At 48.1% G+C, this 18,631-nt stretch overlaps 1 long non-coding RNA gene across 1 annotated transcript in view; it reads right to left on the reverse strand.

Moving 5' to 3' along the window:
* Positions 1 to 18,631, reverse strand: part of LOC137517920 (uncharacterized) — a 90,984-nt gene that overhangs the window by 50,459 nt on the left and 21,894 nt on the right. The window lies entirely within an intron of this gene.

Here is an 18,631-nt window from a genome sequence, read left to right on the forward strand (position 1 = left end):
GTTTCTCGGTGACCACGCCACCAGCTGCACTGAAGCAGCGCTCGGACAGCACGCTGGAAGGGGGGCAGGACAGCACTTCCAGGGCGTACTGCGCCAGCTCGCTCCAGATCTCCATGCGCTTGACCCAATACTCCATGGGATCAACAGGGGCATCGCTGTCAAGCCCGCTGTACGACCCCATGTAGTCAGCCACCATGCGGGTCAGGCGCTGGCTGTGACCGGAGGAGGATGCTGCTGCATGCATCTCCTCTCTAGTCACTGCTGCCGGAGCCTCTACAGTCCTGTAGAGCTCGTGGCTGAGAGACAGCAGGTCTGTGGGGCGCTTGCTGCTGCTGGATGCAGGCACCTGCTGCTGCCTCTGTGCTGGCTGCTGGACAGTGGGGGTGGAAGGCTGGGGGAAGGCTTCCTCCAAGCGCTCAACAAGGGCCTGCTGCAAGCTCCTTATTTGTTGCGCTGGGTCTCCTCCTGCAGGCGGCAGGAACTGGCTCAACTTCCCCTTGAGGCGTGGGTCCAACATCATGCTGATCCAGATGTCCTCCCTCTGCTTCATCTGGATCACCCTGGGGTCCCTGCGCAGGCACGTCAGCATGTGCGCTGCCATTGGGAAGAGGCGGGCCACGTCTGCTGGCACATCGACGTCAGTGCTGTCCTCATCCTCCTCCTCTGCCGCCTCATCCTCTCTCCACCCCCGCACCAACTCAGCTGCGCTGTGCTGATCCCCCTCATCAGCAGCCAGGTCAGGGACCTCCACCAAGTCCTCCTCCTCCTCCCCCTCAGAGGTGGACTGCGCAGCTGGTTGCCGCTCCTGCTGGTCCAAGGCTGCCGCTCCCTGTTCCAGCAAAGCATCGAGAGCCCTGTTCAGCAGAGAAACCAGGGGCACCCACTCGCAGACCATAGCATGGTCCCTGCTCACCATGTTTGTGGCCTGCAGGAAGGGAGCCAGCACAAAGCACACCTGCTGCATGTGCCTCCAGTCATCATCGGGGACGATGGACGGGATGTTGCTGGTCTTGTCCCTTCTCTGAGCGGCGGAAACAGTGGCCAGGGCAAGGTACTGGTTGACAGCGTGCTTCTGTTCAACCAGACGCTCCAACATCGCCAGGGTGGAGTTCCAGCGAGTCGGAACGTCAAGGATCAGCCGATGGCGTGGCAGATCCAGCTCCTTTTGCACGTCTTCCAGGCTCGCACAGGCTGCAGCCGAGCGCCGGAAGTGACGCACAACATTCCTTGCCGTTTCCAGCAGTTCGCCCATCCCCTGGTAGGTGCGCAGGAACTTCTGCACCACCAGGTTCAGCACGTGGGCAAGACAGGGGATGTGGGTCAGGTTTCCCCTGTCTATTGCGGCAACCAGATTGGCCCCATTGTCGGCCACCACCTCTCCGCCTCTGAGGCCTCTGGGGGTCAGCCAAATCCTCTCCTGCTCCTGGAGTTTGGCCAACACATGGGTTGCCGTCAGCTTGGTCTTCCCAAGGCTGACCAAGTGCAGCAGCGCTTGGCAGTGGCGTGCCTTCACGCTGCTGCTGAGGCGGGGGGTTTGGCCAGGTGTGCCGGAGGATGGCAGAGGATCGGAGGAACCTGCTGCAGTTCCCCTGACCCTGCGGGGTGGCACCACCCACTGTGTTGCTGCTGCTGCTGTGCCCGCTGCTGCTCTCCCATCCTCACCCCCTTCCACCAAGCTGACCCAGTGGACAGTGAAGGACAGGTAGCGGCCTGTCCCGAAGCGGCTGCTCCAGGAGTCCATGGTGACGTGGACCCTTTCACCAACCGCGTGCTCCAGCCCTCGCTCCACATTGGCCATCACAAAGCGGTGCAGTGCAGGAATGGCCTTGCGGGCAAAGAAGTGTCTGCTGGGGAGCTGCCAGTCTGGGGCTGCGCAAGCAAGCAGCGCACGAATGTCGCTCCCCTCCTGCACGAGCGTGTACGGCAGGAGTTGGGAGCACAGCAACCAGCAAGTGCCAGCAAGCCGTTCAGCTGCCGCACGCGACGGCTGCTGGGAGGCAGAGCCCTAACCACCCCCTGGAAGGACTCGCTCAAAAGGCTCTGGCGTGGCCTTTTGCTGACACGGGAATCAGCAGACACAGCAGAGGAGGCCACTGAGGACTGGCTGCCAGAACAGGCCTCAGTGTCGGCGGCAGGAGTTGCAGAGGGGGGAGGAGCAGTGCGTTTCCGCACTCCTGCTGGTGCTGCTGGAGGAGCAGGAGGGCGGGTGGCTGCTGTTGCTGCTGCTGCTGCTGAAGGCTGTGCAGTGATGGGTGTGGTGCCACTGCCAGCACCAGATGCCTTCAGCCTCTGGAACTCCTCATGCTGGTGGAAATGTCTAGCCGCAAGGTGGTTGATGAGCGAGCTGGTGCAGAACTTTAAGGGGTCTGCACCTCTGCTCAACTTCCGCTGACAGTGGTTGCAAGTGGCGTACTTGCTGTACACAGTGGGCATGGTGAAATATCGCCAGATTGGTGACTTAAACATCCCCCTACGGCATGGAAGCGCTGCTGCCTGTCTCCCTGTGGTGGTTGGGGGGGGGGCTTGGGGGGCTTGGGTGCGGCTGGTGGTGGTACTGGCAGATGCTGCTGCTGCTGCTGCTGAGCCTGAGACACCAGCAGGCTGTGGGACCTGCCTACTGCTGCTGCCAATGCTTGCAATGATGCGCCTCCTTGCAAGGCCCACAAGAGCATCCTCCTCCTCCTCCTCAGAGCTGCTGAGGACGACATCCCCTGGAGGTGGTGGCACCCAGTCTCTGTCTGTCACCGGGTCATCATCATCCTCCCCCTCCTGAAACATGTCCTGCTGGGATGAGGACCCCCCAAACTCCTCTCCTGATGCATGGATGGGCTGCTTGACTGTCGCCACAGTCTTGCTGTCCAATCCCTCATCCCCCAAAGTGCCCATCAGCATCTCCTCCTCAAAATCGCCAACAACAGCAGACAATTGACTCATGATGCCTGGGGTCAAAAGACTGCTGAATGACAGGTCGCCAACTGACGGTGAACTGGCCTCCTCCCCAGGCCCTGCTGGGCGGCTGCTGCGAACAGGGGTGGTGGTGGTGGTGAGGGTGGAGGCCTCGGATGCAGAGCTGATGGCGGGCTGCTCATCCTCCGTCATGAGTTGCACCACAGTGTCTGCATCCTTTTCCTCAATGGGACGTTTCCGACCCGGCTGGAGGAAAATGGGAGCAGGTGCTACACGCTGCTGCTGCTGTGTCTCTGCAGCGTGAGTTGCAGATGCTCCTGCTGGGCGGCGCCCAAGGCGTCCACGGCCAGTGGCTATGGGAGGAATGTTAGCCACTGACGCTGCTGCTGCTGCGGAACTGTGCATGGTGGCGCGCCCGCGGCCGCGGCTTGCCACAATGCTGCTCCCTCTCCTCCTGATTCCCTTGCTGCCCTTGCCCTTGCCCAAACCGCGCTGGCTGCCACTTCCAGACATCTTCAATGTTTTGGGCGTATAGACAAAAGTTTTTTAAAAGGGCGGGTGAAAAGTGGGGTACTTTAATGAGGTGAGTTGGTTGGTTGGTGAGGTGACTGAGTGAGTGTCCCCTAGTACAGTAAGTAAGTAGTAACAGTCAGGAAGTACAACTAGCAGTTACAATAATCAGTAGTAATCACAAGTAAATTTAGTGTGTGTACACTCAGACAGTGAGTGCACGCACGCAGGAGCTAGTAGCCTATGAACACAGTGACTGAGTGTCCTAGACTCCTAGTACAGTAAGAGTAAGTAGTAACAGTAAGTAAGTAGAACTAACTAATTACGATAATCAATCAGCGATCAGAAGGAAATAGAGTGTGTGTTGTGTGTGTACACTCAGACAGTGAGTGCACGCACGCAGGAGCTAGTAGCGTATGGACAGTGACTGAGTGTCCTAGACTCCTAGTACAGTAAGAGTAAGTAGTAACAGTAAGTACAACTAACTAATTACGATAATCAATCAGCGATCAGAAGGAAATGGAGTGTGGGTGTGTGTACACTCAGACAGTGAGTGCACGCACGCAGGAGCTAGTAGCCTATGAACACAGTGACTGAGTGTCCTAGACTCCTAGTACAGTAAGAGTAAGTAGTAACAGTAAGTAAGTACAACTAACTAATTACAATAATCAATCAGCGATCAGAAGGAAATGGAGTGTGGGTGTGTGTACACTCAGACAGTGAGTGACCGCACGCAGGAGCTAGTAGCCTATGAACACAGTGACTGAGTGTCCTAGACTCCTAGTACAGTAAGAGTAAGTAGTAACAGTAAGTAGAACTAACTAATTACGATAATCAATCAGCGATCAGAAGGAAATAGAGTGTGGGTGGTGTGTGTACACTCAGACAGTGAGTGCACGCACGCAGGAGCTAGTAGCCTATGGACAGTGACTGAGTGTCCTAGACTCCTAGTACAGTAAGAGTAAGTAGTAACAGTAAGTACAACTAACTAATTACGATAATCAATCAGCGATCAGAAGGAAATGGAGTGTGGGTGTGTGTACACTCAGACAGTGAGTGCACGCACGCAGGAGCTAGTAGCCTATGAACACAGTGACTGAGTGTCCTAGACTCCTAGTACAGTAAGAGTAAGTAGTAACAGTAAGTAAGTAGAACTAACTAATTACAATAATCAATCAGCGATCAGAAGGAAATGGAGTGTGGGTGTGTGTACACTCAGACAGTGAGTGCACGCACGCAGGAGCTAGTAGCCTATGAACACAGTGACTGAGTGTCCTAGACTCCTAGTACAGTAAGAGTAAGTAGTAACAGTAAGTAGAACTAACTAATTACGATAATCAATCAGCGATCAGAAGGAAATAGAGTGTGGGTGGTGTGTGTACACTCAGACAGTGAGTGCACGCACGCAGGAGCTAGTAGCCTATGGACAGTGACTGAGTGTCCTAGACTCCTAGTACAGTAAGAGTAAGTAGTAACAGTAAGTACAACTAACTAATTACGATAATCAATCAGCGATCAGAAGGAAATGGAGTGTGGGTGTGTGTACACTCAGACAGTGAGTGCACGCACGCAGGAGCTAGTAGCCTATGAACACAGTGACTGAGTGTCCTAGACTCCTAGTACAGTAAGAGTAAGTAGTAACAGTAAGTACAACTAACTAATTACGATAATCAATCAGCGATCAGAAGGAAATAGAGTGTGTGTTGTGTGTGTACACTCAGACAGTGAGTGCAGTGCGCACACGCAGGAGCTAGTAGCCTATATGAACAGTGACAGTGAGTGTCCCTACGGGTACAGTAAGAGTAAGTAGTAAGTAAGTACAACTAACTAACAATAATCTATCAGTAATCAGAAGGAAATAGAGTGTGTGTACACACAGACAGTGAGTGAGTGCACACACGCAGGAGCTAGCTAGTAGCCTATAAACAGTGACAGTCAGTGAGTGTCCTACTCCTAGTACAGTATAACTACAATACTATTAGTAAAGGACAGCAGAAATACTGGTATAGATGAGAGAAATAAACAGAGGACAGCTGCCCACAGAGGCAAGGCCCCCCTGAGGCCTAAACCTGTAAGCTTGCAGCAGCTGCCTGTCTCTAATGTAACACACAAGCTACTAACTAAAATACAATGTCTAAATAACTAACAACAATATAGGTGTATATGGCAGGTGTAGGTGAGCAAAAACGCTAGGTAAATGACCACAATAGAGCTCTTGCTAAGCCAAAGCACAAAGGAGCAACTCTCTCTCTGTACAAGTCTCAGGCAAGCACGGAGAAACGGAACATGGCGGCCGCTATTTATAGGGTAGGGGCTGGCCAGGGTCCCCCTCTGTGATTGGCTGCCGTCAGAGGGCCTGGGAGCCCTCTGATTGGCTCTAAGGACATCAATCTGGGCTATGACGCTATTCGAGCTCGGTACCGAGCTCGAATAGCGCCGGGTTGCTCGAATAGCTCGAATAGTGAATGGGCTATTCGAGTGTACTCGGATAGCCCATTCGAATAGCTCCAGCTATTCGGAGCTCGAATACCGAGCTCGAATAGCTGAAAAAGAGCTCGAATATTCGAGCTACTCGAATATTCGAGCTCTGCTGAGCACCACTGGACAGGGGTGTTCTCCGCAACAGTGGTTGTCTCTGTAATAATCAAGGTTAGTTAAAATCCTATAATTTCCTACTGATATCCTTTGTCCAGACATTCTGCACCATAGGCTCTTGGTATTTGGCTCTTCTGAGGTTGGCGACCTCTCAGCCTTACTCAGTACTACTGCCCAGTCCGGATGTGCTCATCCATGGCCAGGTGAAGAGGCAGCCCACGCTGAAATGATTGGAAGCAACAAGCAGGGCCGGATCTAGATTTTCCTCCCTGAAGCAATACATTGTGAGGATGCCTCGACTGGGACCCCCCCTTTCCTGAGGAGAGACATTCGGCTGTGCATAGCAGGCACTGGCACTGGCACTGGCACTATGCTTACCTCCCTCTGCTTCTTTCGAGACAGCATCTCTTCCCTGCTGGCCCGCAGCATCTGATTACCAGGATGCCGGGTATGTGCTGCACCGCCGACACATCACTCACCCGCTCTTAGCAGATTAGAGATGGGAGCACCAGGCAGCCACACATGAAGTCCCGCTTCCTCTCTGACTACAGCGGCACCTCATGTGTCCCGGTAGCATGTAACAGGTCACATGAGGCACCACTGTAGCCATGGATACAGGACACCGGACAGGCAAATGGAGATCCTATTGCAGGAACACAAAGAGCAGATGAGTGAAGGGTCACCATGCATCTAGGGAGGGGGAGACGGGGAGTGCGAGGAGGGGAACATTTGGGGAGGGGAGCCGCCTCTTGCTGCCCTCTAATTGTTGCCGCCCTGATGCACATAATTCATGTTGCTTCATGTAAGAACTGTCCCTGTCGACAAGAATCCAGGAGGCCTCTGGACCATCCAGAGCATTCCAACTACTGAAGTACGTATGTAACTTTTACCTCCTCCCCACTTAAAATAAACAATAAGAGTGTAGCTATCCTCAGAGAGTTGTTTTTCTATTTTTACCGCCAGAGCAGAGTCGCTCTTTAAGCCCCGGCCGCGTTATCCGTTACACTCCGGCTGGACAGGTAGGCTCTCCCAGTCGTGTCTTGAAGACTCAATTTGCAATTCTGACTGAAGTATTCCTTTATTATTCTTCCTGAATAATGCTTCCTCTTCCCCACAATGTCATTTTTTTTCATTCCGTCCCCACTTAGCATAACAAAAACAGAGAGACTAAGACAAGTGTACTTAAAACGCAGGCAGGATTCCGCTCACATCCCGCGCTGACCCACGCTGCCATTAATTTCACTGGATGTCGCGCATCGCACAATATGATTATTCTCTGTCTGAACCGGAGGGCCGAAATCTGCAAGCCGGGAAGGGAGCGGGATGCAAAATACTTCAGACGATGGAAACATTCCAGGCAAAGTCTCGTCCTCTCCTAATGGCAACAATGAAACGCGAGAGATAACTGGCGAGACGATCGATACACAAGAATGGCCGGGGATCAATAAACCTTCGTTTAATTGTGACTGCTTATTCAAAGCCTCTAAAATATATTATTAATGGGCAATTGCTTTAAAATTGCTCCATTTGAGCAATGTCATTCAAGCCCGACTCGATACGTTGCGAATAAAATGTCAAGAACGCTCTTCATATAACTAATCTGGAGTGGTTAAATCTGCGCTCGGGCTTGGAACAAAGATGGGCTAGATAATAGTGGTTATCTGCGAATAAAGCACGACCTTACAATGTGGTATCGAGCGAAACACGGGGAAATAATTGCAGTATAAATGGGAAAAAGAAAAATATGGAACAGAAGTAATTAGAAGAAAGCTTAAAGTGTGAGTCCATCCATTATCAACTCCATGGTCCTTGTCATCATTTTCAGGCCACTTGCGAGAAGCAGGCTGGGCCTCCTGGCCTTGGCTGCCCTTTGACCCCTGCCGTAGGTTTTCTGGGGAATTCCGAGGTGTTCTCAGGACAACCTAATGTCTTCTTTCAGTTTTTTTATTCCTGAGTTTGTCCTATAGACCCAAGGCCTCCCTTAAAGCCAATCTAAAGTCAAAATTGGAATATCAAACTGCAGTGCTAGTGCTGCAAATGCAACACTGCTCTGCTTGTCTTTTCAAAACAGTCTTTTTCCATAGTATTGTGGGTCAGCTCAGCTCCTCCTGCCTGGCACTCTTCTGGATGTTAAAGTGGGATAAAACTCTGACATAAGATTCAATAAAAATGTGGTTTCCTACTTTTTATTACCGATACAGTTATCATATTTGCTTTTGTGCACAAGTAATATTGTCTACAAATTACAAATTCCCAAAGTGCAATTGATTTGCTCTAAAAGCTGCCATGGCATTTTATTGCATAGCTGCTGTATTTATATATTGAAATCTACCTAGGGATCATTTCTCAGCTCTTTCTGCTTCTCAGCTCAGTACACTTAAAAACAAGAAGAGAATCGAGAGCCCAATATGGTGCAGTATTGTCAGGTAAAATAAAGAGTTCAATACAATTTTATGTGTATATACTCACAAACACGGGTTACCCATAGGCAACCACTTTAAATGCAGGTGGGGAGCATTAGGACCTGACCCCACTCAGGTTAAGAAGTTGCTCTCTGTAGATAGTAGATGGGGATGCACCCCTCCACCCAGGGTGGACTAGAAGATCAGCAAAAACTCGGTATACAGAGGCGCCAGAGTAGAGTAAAAGGTTTTAAAAACCGTTTAAAAGCAGAGGGGGATGTTAGGGTGGACTTACCTCCCTCTTACAAAAAAGAAAACTCACTCGAGTCTCGATAAAACAGAATTGACAAATAATTTATTCAACTCCACAAATGCAACGCGTTTCGCGGGCGTGACCCCGCTTCCTCAGGCAAAAATGGGAGCACAACTCAGTGGGTCAAGCAGTAGGCTTAGCAGTAGGCAGAGGCGCTCAAACCTACTGCTTGACCCACTGAGTTGTGCTCCCATTTTTGCCTGAGGAAGCGGGGTCACGCCCGCGAAACGCGTTGCATTTGTGGAGTTGAATAAATTATTTGTCAATTCTGTTTTATCGAGACTCCAGTGAGTTTTCTTTTTTGTAAGAGGGAGGTAAGTCCACCCTAACATCCCCCTCTGCTTTTAAACGTTTTTTAAAACGTTTTACTCTACTCTGGCGCCTCTGTATACCGAGCTTTTGCTGATCAGCTCAGTACAGCTCAGTTTCGGCAGTTTGCTAATGTTTACTAAATGTATCTCACAAAGGAATGTAAACAAAAGATTTTGTCTCCTCTTCGGATGCGGCCTGAAGCTACCCAATGAAGCAAGGAGCTTTCTACTGAAGAACAAAGTGCTGTGTTTAACTGTTTGAATGATGTTCTTCTACAAATATTTTTTTTTCGGTAGTAGATATTTTTATGCTGTAAATAATCTTTTTAGAACAAAAAGGCAATGCTAAGTTTTATACCACTTGTAAAGTAATTTCGTTGTGTTACACAATGACAATAAAGTGAATTAAATTGAATTTAAGCTGGCCATTACGCTATACAATATTTTTTGCCCAATTTAATGTTCAAACTTCTAATTAGGCAAAAAACTTGGTTCCTCACCTCACCCACAAACGATCTGTGGGTGACATGATTGGGATAGGTGTTTTCTTTGCCGCGATCGACCCACGATATTGGTTGTACTGTCAATCGCAGGATGATTGGCACCGTGGTTAAATAGTATATGGTTGGCTTTAGGACAATGCTGCATAGATCCACCTGGTCTTAGTTCCCATTGATTGATGTTAGGTGCAATACACACATGCACACAGGCAGCATAGTATTGGTCCATGGACGTTAGGTCCAATAAGGGATCAATGCATATTTGCAGTGGAGAACCATTCTATGTCATAATGACCGGCACTGAGGAGGGGAAGCAGGAAATTTGGATGGTGGAGGCGCTACAGAGGTTTTGGTGCCGCCAAAAGCACCCATAGAAATTGTGGCTGGCTATAGGGGGGAAGTTGGGGTGCTGATAAAATAGCAGGTGCCGAGGCAGCCTGCCATGCAGACTGTGGGTACAAATAATGGGTGCTTGAGTCTGCTATTTTATCAGCCAAAATTTCTGCTTATAGCCGCACTTTATATGAGCGCCTATGGCAGTACTGAAACTTCTCCGGAGTCCCATGTTTTTTGCGGTTGTGGGGGGAGGGGTCAGTTGAGGTTAGTCATCAGTGTTTTCTTCTTGTTTTTATTTAAGTTTAGGCATCGGGTGGGGTTGGTTTAGGTAAGGGATCGGGGTGGGAGATGTGTGTAGGGTAAGACATCAGTAAGGAGTTGGTTAGGGTTAGGCATTGGTGGAGGGGTTGGTTGGTGTTTGGAATGGACAGGGAGTTGTTTTAGGGTTAGACATCGGCAAGGGGGTAGCGGCTAGGGTTGGGCCTCAACTGGCGGGGTAGGGTGCAGGTAGGGTTGGGTATGGGTAAAGGTTGGTTAGGGTTAGTCATCTGCAGGGGAGTTAGTTAGGGTTCGGCACCGACGGGGGAGGGGCGGTGGAAGAAGGGGTGGTTAGAGTTAAGTGAGGGAGGGCTCTGTGTGAGAGTAGGGTTAGGTTTAGCTATAGTAAAACATTGGTAGCATTTACCACAATTCTGCAATGGGAATAAGCAGTGCGCAATAGTAGAATATCGGTTATTTCACCAGTATTCTACTAGTGCCCACTCCGGCGCCAAAAATTTCCCCGCCACCCTTTTTGCATGCCATGTATGCCCATTGCCCAGGGAGGGATGCAAGCCACACAGCACTGCACTATGGAAAAAGTATGTTTAGGCAGGTAAGTCATTCAGAGCAGTGCTGCAGCGATAGAACTGATGCTTCATTATCTATATTGGCGGGCTTTATAATGTTAGTGTATGGTTAAAGGTCACTTTCAGTTTTGCAGAGAAAAACACTTCAATCCACTATATCGATTTATAAAATGAAAGCCAAAGATTATTTCAGTTTGTGTGCTATGTGTTTATAAACTCATACTGCACGTCCATTCCACACTGTTGCTTATGGAAACTGCCAGAGAGGTTTGTTTGTTGCCAGCGAATGAATTAGTGCAGGTGTTGTCATTGGGGACTTATTGGGGACTTATAGCTCCTGCTCTGTGCTGTCATTTACTCATGCAGCAAGATGGGAAGTTTATGAGCATTTCATACTCTAAAAAGAATACTGTAACCATGACTGCGATATGAGGTTACTGTCATGTTCATAAATTCACATACGGCAGTAAAATTAAACACAAAGATCACTTTAACAATTTCCATCAAAGTGCAGAATGACTTGTGCAGCAGTGATTTTTGTAAAGGCAATTTTATAAAGAAAGTATGAAGGCTGCCGTATTTATTGCCTTTTAACCAATATCAGTTGCCTGGCTGTCCTGCTGATCCTGTGCCTCTAATACTTTAAGCCATAGACCCTGAACAAGCATGCAGATCAGGTATTTCTGACTGAAGTATGACTGGATTAGCTGCATATTTGTTTCAGGTGTGTGATTTAGACACTACTGTAGCCAAAGAGATTATCAGGGCTGCCAGGCAACTGGTATTGTTTAACAGGAAAGAAATATGGCGGCCTCCACATACCTCTCCCTTCAGTTTCCCTTTAAACCAAGTTCAAAAATCTGGAGGCACTCCTAAAATCAGCTCAGCAAAATTAATTCCAGCTCATGTTATTCAGCCTTTAAGGATTCATGGCAGCAACAATGCATAAAAAAATCAATACTCCGGAAAAACTGTTCTGCCTCCTTTTACTGCTGCACCAACTTTAGCACAGTACTTTAGTGGAAGCAAATGGCCCTGGAGAGCCTGAAACTGCATTTACTGCAAACTGTAGAATCTGTTTACTTAAGCAGGCCATACACTGGCTCGATTCACGGCCGTTTCGACAGCAGATCCGATCCTGGGATCGAATCTGCTGCCAATCGCTTGCGCTAAACGCACCCGCCGATCCGATTCCCTCCCGAAATCGGATCGGTCCGTCGATCGCGCCGTGCGGGAAATTACCCTCGATCGCCCGGCGGTAGGAGCGCGTCGCTTGCGGCGTACGATTCGGGCCCGATCCGAGCATGTATACATTACCTGAAGCTGGCTCCGGGGTCCTCTTCTCCTCGCTGCACCGCATTTCCGCATGTCCCAGTGTACGCTTATACTTCCTGTGTCACTCCGGTGACCAGGAAGTTGAAATAGAGGGCGCTCTATTTGAACTTCCTGGTCACGGAGTAACACAGGAAGCGCCGGGATGGAGCAAGAACAGCGGTGCGGTGCAGTGCGGAGAAGACGCCCGGGAGCCAGCCTCAGGTAATGTATACGGGGGGGGGGGGGACAGGCGGCAGGAGCAGCTGAACAGATTGTGATCGGTTTCAGGCTGAAATCGATTCACAATCTGTTTGCAGTAAAGGCAACCATACGATCCCTATCTGATCAGATTCGATCAGATAGGGATCTGTCAGCTGGTCGATCTAATGGCACATCGACCAGTGTATGGCCACCTTTACTGAGGCAGACTGGCTATACTTCTGCTTAGCTTGAGATAAGCAACTAATTCCACATGGATACAAAATTGTGCAAATGTTATTGTTATTGCACATCTATGCAGCTTAAAATGGACCAATCCAATGCAACATTTGAATAGGCCATTTACAATTGATTTGCATAATAATTAGCATAATTCTGTATTGTAATAATTATCAGAATTCTCAATCATTTCAAATTTATTTTCACCTCAATGACAAATCCCTACTGACTAAGGCAGGCATGGGCAAACTTGGCCCTCCAGCTGTTAAGGAACTACAAGTCCAACAATGCATTGCAGGAGTCTGACAGCCACGACTCATGAAGGCAAATGCATTGTGGGACTTGTAGTTCCGTAACAGCTGGAGGGCCGAGTTTGCCCTTGCCTGGACTAAGGCCTCGTTCACATTAGGTGTGGTGAGAATCGTGTGTAAACGCACGGTAAAAAACACATGCGTTTGTGAATGCTTTAGTGCGCGCTTCAGTGCGTTGGGCTGCGCTTTTTTTAAGCATGTTTTGCTTATTGTAGCAGTGGCATTTGTCAATAAAGCTTTGTTTTCATATGACATTTTTTTTTCAATTAGGGGTAAAAAACGCATGCGCTTCTATGCGCTTCTATCCGCATTGATGTGAGCTTTACAGCTCAACGCATAGAAATGTATGCAACACTACGTTTTTGTAACGCAGCTCATAGATGTGAACCAGGCACATTGAATTACATGGAAAAATCAATACCTTGCAGAACGCACAGGGCAATGCACTGTGAAAAGCGCACAGAAATGGCCCTGATGTGAATGAGGCCTAATGTGGACTTCGGTACATGTGGATTTTAGCAAGACATTTAGGGCTGGTGCACACCGAGCGGCTTTTTCAGCGTTTCTGCAGCCGCTTGCGGCTGCGGATCCGCTTGGTCAATGTATCTCAATGGGGTGGTGCACACCAGAGCGGGAGGCGTTTTGCAGAAACGAAAAATGCCTGGGTGAGGCATTTTTTGGATTTCGGATGCGTTTCTGCCTCAATGTTAAGTATAGGAAAAACGCAAACCGCTCTGAAAAAGGCCTGTTCAGAGCGGTTTTGCCGGCGTTTTTGTTACAGAAGCTGTTCAGTAACAGCTTTACTGTAACAATATATGAAATGTACTATACTGAAATCCGCAGCAGCAATGCGCAAAACGCTAGCAAAACGCCATAGAGAAATAAAAAAAAGCGTTTCAAAATCTGCTAGCATTTTGCGGATCTGCTAGCGGTTTTTGGTGTGCACCGGCCCTTAATAAACACTTTTCCACTGAACATAGGTTTGGAACTGGTATGTGGCTCTCCAAAAAACAAATACTGGCAAGCTAAGGCCCCTTGCCCACATACCTCGATTTTGTCCATAATGGGCTCTATTCACAAAACTTCTCATAATGACTTATTTTTACCTATTTGATAAAAAATAACCTTTCAGCACATTTACAAGCAAAATAATCACTCACAGTTTAACATCATTTCAATATAACTTTCTTACCTTTTCTTGCTGTTTGGGAGCTTAAAAAAGTAACATAGATAAGGAGAAAAGAAAGGAAAACAGGTGAAAAAGTCTTGTGAATCATGCCCATTGTTGGCAACGCGATCTGCAGGGACATCAGAAGTGTGTTGTGATGAGAATCATAATGCATGATTTGCAATGAAAATGTACAAACGCACAGGGATTCCCATTCATTATAGTGTCGCACATCACACAGCCACCTGTATTTGTTGATGTGCCAGGGGTGTCGCTAGCCCCAAAGATCAGTGGCACGTGCCCCGGGTCTATTCTGGGGTGCCCTGGATGTCCCCCAGGCAGAATCAGGCATTCATCTCTGGCCACTTATGCTTCGTACACACTTGCGATAACTATCGTTTGCAAAGAACGATAGTTACCAGACAAACGATATTGGAACGATTGGTATGCAACGATGGGATGCAGCGATCATCATACACATTTTAACGATAGTTCTCGCAGACAAGAACGATCAGAAGGAAATGTTGCGTACATATTTATATAAAATAAAAAAAAAAACCACTAACATGGAGTTACAATAGATACAAATATATGATTGTTAACTTGAAAACAAAGTTTAATTGAAATGAGCAATGTAACAATCTTTACGGCCGCGCTACAAAGGAGGTACTGAAGCTGGGCAGAATTCAACGCAGGCGCAGTGGCCCTTGTAACGATCGTTCTCGGCCGATGTCTGTACACACTATAGTTTTGTAACGATTGTCGTTAGATACGATCCGTTCAGGTCATCTTCCCGATGTCGTTCTTTTGTTGTTCGTGTTAATGATCGTTGGGTAAAGTTCTTTCCCCGACTGTCAGCGGAACGATCGTTAATGAGCTGTTTCAAACGACCATAGTCGCCAGTGTGTACGCAGCATTAGTCTCCAGATTTTGGAGACCTCTCTCCTGGGCTTCTCCCCCTAGGGTCTGAAAAGGGATCAGAAGCTACAGGTCCTAGCATCTGATTCTTGTATGCTAGGGGGAGAATTGCCAGCTAGAGAGGATGTCTCCAGACTTGGAGAGTGGATGGAGGAGATGAGTAATTCCTCCCGCTGTATTACTCTGCTGGGAAGGATGGGGTCAGGAGGAGGAACAGTGAGGACAGTGAGGACACACACAACGATCAGGGCCGGATTTGTACTCTTTACCGCCCAAGGCCACTGTCACCAGCCGCCCCCCCCTTCAGTATAGGTATCTGGTTTACCAATTGTATCATTGCCTACAGGCAAAACTCGAAAAATTAGAATTTCCTGCTACAGTCTATCAGTAATGCAACTTTAGGCTACTTTCACACCAAGACGTTGCGTTATATGCGATGTTAAGGTCGCATAACGTGCCCCTAACGCAATGCATGGTGATGGTATTGGAGGACGCTACATAGAGCCGCGTTAAGCGGCTCTTGATGTGTCCGTGATGCGTACTTTTTGACGCATGCGCCGGTGGAGACCACGTGAGCGGAACACTCCGCATCACGTGGTCCCGCCAGCCAATAAGCAGCCGCTCCAGGAAGTAAACACTGCAGTGCAGTGCATATTTATTAGCCATGTTGCTGGCTGCAATAGCAGACTCTCCTTGCCTCCTCTCCTGCCCCAAAGTTAAAAAAAAAAACACATCACTGAGCATGTGCAAACAGCCTAACGCGGCCAAAGCCGCGCATAATGCACAGCATGCAGCACTCTCAACGGATGTGCTGCGTTACAATGTAACGCAACGTGGGCACTGTGAACAGCCCATTGATTTTTCATTACTGTGCGGTGGGGGTGCGTTACAGGCTGCTCTAACGTGCGCCTGTAACGTCTCACTGTGAAAGCAGCCTTAAAGAGAATCTGTATTGTTAAAATCTCTCAAAAGTAAACATACCAGTGCGTTAGGGGACATCTCCTATTACCCTCTGTCACAATTTTGCCGCTCCTCGCCGCATTAAAAGTGGTTAAAAACAGTTTTAAAAAGTTTGTTTGTAAACAAACAAAATGGCCACCAAAACATGAAGTAGGTTGATGTACAGTATGTCCACACATAGAAAATACATCCATACACAAGCAGGCTGTATACAGCATTCCTTTTGAATCTCAAGAGATCATTTGTGTGTTTCTTTCCCCCTGCATCTCTCATGCACTGAAGTTTCAGGCTGCTCTTTTCTTCCTGCAAACAGCTTTGCCCTTGTTTGTGAAAGCCCAGCCAGCTCAGAGGACGATTTATCCAGCTTGTAAAAGATAAGAGAGAAGCTGCTCTAATCCTAAATAACACACAGGCAGTGTGCATAGAGGGGCCTGGAAGGGGGAGTTCATAGCAGAACCACAACACTGAAGAACTTGGCAGCCTTCCAGACACAGGCCGACAAGTCTGACAGGGGAAAGATACATTGATTTATTACAGAGATGGTGATAGTATAAAGTGCTGCAGTTAGCCAGAACACATTAGAATAGCTTTTGGAACGTGTAGGATGATAAAAAACAGGATGCAATTTTTGTTACGGAGTCTCTTTAAGGCTTCTTGCACACCAAGACGTTGCGTTAGGTGCCACGTTAAGGTCGCATAACGTGCACCTAACACAACGTATGGTGCTGCAAGAGCCGACGGTAGAGTGAGCCGCGTTAGGCGGCTCGATTCCTATAATGTCTCCCAGAGTGGCGCTGATTGGCCAGCGGGACCACGTGATGCGGAGCGAGACACTCCGCATCACGTGGTCCCGCCGGCCAATCAGCTGCCGCCAGTGCAGTGAATATTAAGTAGCCATGTGCACGGCTACTGTAGCTGGCACTCCCCGCCTCCTCTCCGCCCCCCACTGCGCACGTGCAAACAGTCTAACGCGGCTATAGCCGCTCCAACGCCGTAGCATGCTGCACTTTGCGGGGAACGTGCAGCGTTACATGTAACGCAACGTGGGCTGTGTGAACAGCCCACTTGTGTTACATTGCTGTGCGTTGGGGGAGCGTTACAGGCGCACTAACGTGCGCCTGTAACGTCCCTGTGTGTAAGCAGCCTAAAGGTGAAACAGGAACCCTTTGCAGGTGTGTTGGATGAAATAGCTGATTGGAGTCTGACACTTTGCCTAGAATATTGTACATTTTCACAATAGTCTAATGATTTGAGATTTTGATTTGGTGGGTTTCATAACCTGTAAGCCTAATCATCAACATTGTAACAAATAAGGCTTGAAATATCCCACTTTGCATGTAATGAGTCTATGTCATGAATTGCAGATGAATTACTAAAATAAATGAGCTTTTGCACGATATTCAATTTTTGTTTATTTCCCCTGTAATTTCCTCTTTCGGACAATAGGTAGAGAGCCACTTCTTATCCCAAGTGGGGTCAAGTTTGAGGTCACCTGCTGTGGTCACTTTTGAGGTCACCTATGTTTGTGAGTATTGCTCTACTTAAAGGACACCCGAGACGAAAATAAACTAATGAAATAAACAATTGTATCCATCTTCCTTCTCCTAAAAATGACTTTTTAAGATATTCCACAGTTTTATTTTATGTTTAAATCTACACTTTAAGTTTTAACTGTTTTGTTGTTTTTGCTCAATGACACATTCATTGAAGTATGCCAGAGCTAAAATCTATGAACTATTGACCCTTTTTATTTCTTTCCTGCTCTCAGAAGCCATTTTCTGCTAGGGAAGTGTTTTATAGTTGGAATTCCTTATCAGTGAGGGTCACACTGTAGTCACTTCTTGTCTGAGTCAGGACTGAGTCAGCCACTTACATACCTGATATTTAACTCTTTCAGGCAGACAAAGAAAAAAAGGAACACAGTATAGTTATTTGTGTGCTAGGCACAGTACATACACATGCTCAAAATTGTAAAAAAGGAAAGTTTGCAGAGACCTCACTGATCCATACAAAAATGCAAAACTTTATTGAATACCAGCAAACACAACATCCCAAAGTCTAAAAACAATTCCTTAAAATTGGAGTCCCCGGAGTTCCTCACATCACCCTCACATGCACAATTCCATTCACACAGACCTAGCAGTGCTAATTGATTACCGCTGCAGCGTATAGGCTAGTTTAATTGACTTAATGCCAGTGGAACCACTACCTATAAGTGTATATATGTACACACCAGGAAGTCCTGTAAATTGCAGGCGAATTGCCGTTCACGCAAAACTTTTGAGTGCACTCAGAAAAAAAGAAGGGCCCATATCAAAAAACATTGTAGCTACTTCAATTAGTCCTATAGGGTACACTTCTCACGTTAGCATGTTGATCCAGCATATCGCCATTTCACAGGTGGATAATTGCACTTCCAGGCATCTATTTGTAAACAGTTCAAAGCAGGTTGGCTTAATAGCCCCAATGCCAATTTATAAGGAAGCAATTTATAAGGAAGCAACCGCTGCAGCGGTTTGTCAGAAGGGTGGAAGAGTGGAAGGGTGGAAGATGCGGTTTGTCAGAAGGGTGGAAGAGATCAATCAACAGGGACTCCTCCCACTTAGTGGGAGGAGTCCCTGTTGATTGATCTCTTCCACCCTTCCAAGCGTTCTGCGCACTGGATCCCCGCTACTACGTGAGGCTGTGAGCGGGTCGATCGTGCGCACCTTCAGCCAAGGACCACATGTGCTGCTCTGACAAACCGCTGCAGCGGAAGTTCAAAGGAGAAATGAGGGAAACCTGCCGGAGATGCGCAGAC

Source organism: Hyperolius riggenbachi, chromosome 5 (assembly GCF_040937935.1).
Source record: "Hyperolius riggenbachi isolate aHypRig1 chromosome 5, aHypRig1.pri, whole genome shotgun sequence".
Taxonomy (NCBI): Eukaryota; Metazoa; Chordata; class Amphibia; order Anura; family Hyperoliidae; genus Hyperolius; species Hyperolius riggenbachi.